Here is a 3,062-nt window from a genome sequence, read left to right as displayed (position 1 = left end):
TTTTAACAAGGTCGCCCAAAGGGGCGAGTCCACGCACCTGTGTGCTTTTGGGAAAGTCTGCCAATCTCTGCAGGACTTCACATGCCCGTGCGGAAATTACTCACGGGCGTGAGAGGATTACATGATCATTCACAGGGGCGAGTCCACGTCCCTATGCCTTCTCTGGATGAGCTCGTATACAAAAACCACGGGCGTGTGTTAATTCCACACGCCTGCGTGTTTTCTCTAGAAGCCTTAGAAAAATTTTTCCAGTGCTCGCAGAAAATTTTTGAACATGTTTACACACTCAGAGCTTGCCCCAATATGCAATTTATACCAGTGAAAAACATGAGAAATAGCTCAAATAACCAAAACTTTTCCAAAATCACATGAAAACACACTATGAACTTGAAAACCATGATAAAAATCACAACGTAAATATAAAAACATCAATACACCAACACTCAACAATTTATTCAAGCAACACTAAACTACCAAATTAAGAAAATAGTTAACACTTGGGTTGCCTCCCAAGAAGCGCTTGTTTAATGTCACTTAGCTTGACGTACCTTGTCTTGCCTCACGGGGGCCCATAGATGAATGTTTCCCTCTTACCCATGGCGTATAAACATGATGAGCAAAATCTCTTGAGGGTAGAGGGTGAACTGTCGGGCTTGGGACTACCTAGCAATGATTCACCCAGTTTGTTTAGTTCAAGCATGTCTCCTACAGCCTCAGAGCATTTCTGGTGGCATCTCCTAGCCCTCTTCAATTTCTGGAGCACCTTCTTCAAGATCCCCTGGGTAGATGGTACTTCTTCCGTCGAACCAAGCATCATGGTCTCTTCATTGTCCTCCTCTTGGTCGAACAAGCCTTCGTTTGGATCCGGATTTAACATTTCCTGTATGTATTCATCAACAATCTCATCAGTGTATTCATCAACAATCTCATCAGTAGCGTCTAGAAAAAACAAAGTATCATAGAAATCAAGAGAATGCAACATGGCTTCAGCAAGGCGGTATGTGAGCTTGTTATCTGCAACTCTCAAAATCAGCTCTCCGCCGTTGATGTCAATCAATGCCTTGGAAGTCTGCAAAAATGGCCCCCCAAGTATCAAGGGTACATCCACATCCTCATCGATGTCTAGTACTACAAAGTCAACTGGAAAAATGTACTTGTCCACCTTGACAAGCACGTCCTTGATGATGCCTCTCGGATGTCTCACCGTTCGGTCCGCTAGTTGCAAAGTCATCCGAGTAGGTCTAGGCTCGCCAAAGCCTAGCTTTTGAAAGAAGATGTATGGCATGACGTTGATGCTAGCCCTTGAGTCCGCCAATGCCATTTCTTCACCTAGATTGCCAATATTACATGGAATGATGGAGCTTCCCGGGACTTTCTTCTTGTTCGGCATGTTCTTTTGTAAGACCAGTGAGCAAGACGCATTTAAGATCACTGAAGCACTCTCCTCCACATTCCTCTTGTTGGTCAACAAGTCTTTCAAGAATTTTGCATACTTCGGCATTTGGGCCAATGCCTCAACAAAAGGAATATTGATGTGGAGTTTCTTGAACAAACTCAGGAACATCTTGTACTGTTCATCCACTTGGTTATTCTTCAATCTAGAGGGATAAGGGATCCTTGGCTTAAAAGGTGGGGTTGCCACCTACTTCTCTTTGCATGTTCCCTCTTAAATTTTTATAACCTCGGGTGCATGTTTATCTGGCTTCTCACTCGGAAGCCTACCGTCGACCTCACGACCACTTCTCAAAGTGATCGTCTTCACATATGCTCTATAGGGTTGGTCTCGGTATTGCTCGGCAAACTTCCATGTGGCCTTTCCGATAAGGACTTCGAAATCAGCCCCACTTGATTTTCAAGACTATATAAGGAGGCGGTATGGTTGCCAAGTGTAGCCTCAGCAAATTCAAACCTTGTATTTGACGATTGCATAAACCTAGTCAAGGCCTTCTCCAAGTCGGTCATTCGGGTCTCCAAACCTGAAACTCTGTTTTCCACATTTGGGCCTTGTTGTTGGAAACCCGGTGGCCCCATGGCCTTTTGTGGGCCTTGGTTGCTCTACGAGAAATTTGGATGATTCTTCCAACCCGGATTCTAGCTGTTGCTGTATAGGTTCCCTTGTGTCCTTATGACATTACCTACAAAATCGACGTTCTCAACTGAAGATGCATCACCAATAGATATCGGGCAATCGGAGGAAGCATGTCCTCTACCACACCCGGTGCAAGTAATCACGGCCGCTACTCTGTTCGAAGTTAAATGATCTAACTTATTACTCAATGATTCCACTTGAGCCGCCATTGAAGTCACTACATCTATCTCATGGAAACCGGCCACCTTTTTCTTCTCCCTGGCATTCCATTGGTAGCTGTTTAACCCTATTTCTTCAATTAATTAACGGGCCTCACCGGGGGTCTTGCTACCTAATGTACCTCTTGCTGCCGCATCCAAGAGTGGCCTTGTACTCAGATTCAGACTGTTGTAAAAGGTCTGAACAATCATTTACTCTGGGAATCTGTGTCGCAGGCACTTTCTCAGGAGCTCCTTGAACCTTTCCCACATCTCAAATAAAGACTCCAATTCCAATTATACAAAGGATGAGATCTCATTCCTAAGCTTTGCAAATTTTCTAGGAGAGAAATAACGGCTAAGAAAATCTTCTACCATCCTCCCATGTGGTAATTGATGCTCTAGGTAAGGAGTGTAACCAGTGCTTTGGTCTCCCTCTCAAGGAAAATGGGAAGGCTCTCAACATAATGGCATCATCCGTTACCACATTTATCTTTAACATATCACACACCTCGAGAAAGTTCTCTATATGACTGTTTGGGTCCTCATCGGCTAAACCATTAAACTGTACAGATTGCTACAACATGTGAATGAATGCCGGCTTCAGCTCGAAGTTCTGAGCTGTAATTGGGGGACGCACAATGCTCGATTGTGTCTCCAATACTGAAGGTCTGGCATAATCGGATAATGTCCGTTGCTGCTCATTCTGTTCTAACATGTTTTCAGATTCTTCTACTTCCAAATCAGGTAGATTAGACTGTTCTTTAATAGGTTCT

General features: G+C 44.0%; 1 non-coding gene across 1 annotated transcript; it reads left to right on the top strand.

Moving 5' to 3' along the window:
- Positions 1-2,509: 2,509 nt before the first annotated feature.
- LOC120253459 lies at positions 2,510-2,616 on the top strand. Its single transcript, XR_005534278.1, has one exon. It is a non-coding gene; the product is annotated as a small nucleolar RNA R71 (small nucleolar RNA).
- Positions 2,617-3,062: the final 446 nt, after the last annotated feature.

The sequence above is a fragment of the Dioscorea cayenensis genome, unplaced genomic scaffold (genome assembly GCF_009730915.1).
Source record: "Dioscorea cayenensis subsp. rotundata cultivar TDr96_F1 unplaced genomic scaffold, TDr96_F1_v2_PseudoChromosome.rev07_lg8_w22 25.fasta BLBR01000088.1, whole genome shotgun sequence".
Lineage (NCBI taxonomy): Eukaryota > Viridiplantae > Streptophyta > Magnoliopsida > Dioscoreales > Dioscoreaceae > Dioscorea > Dioscorea cayenensis.
This window is presented reverse-complemented; position numbering and strand designations above follow the sequence as displayed.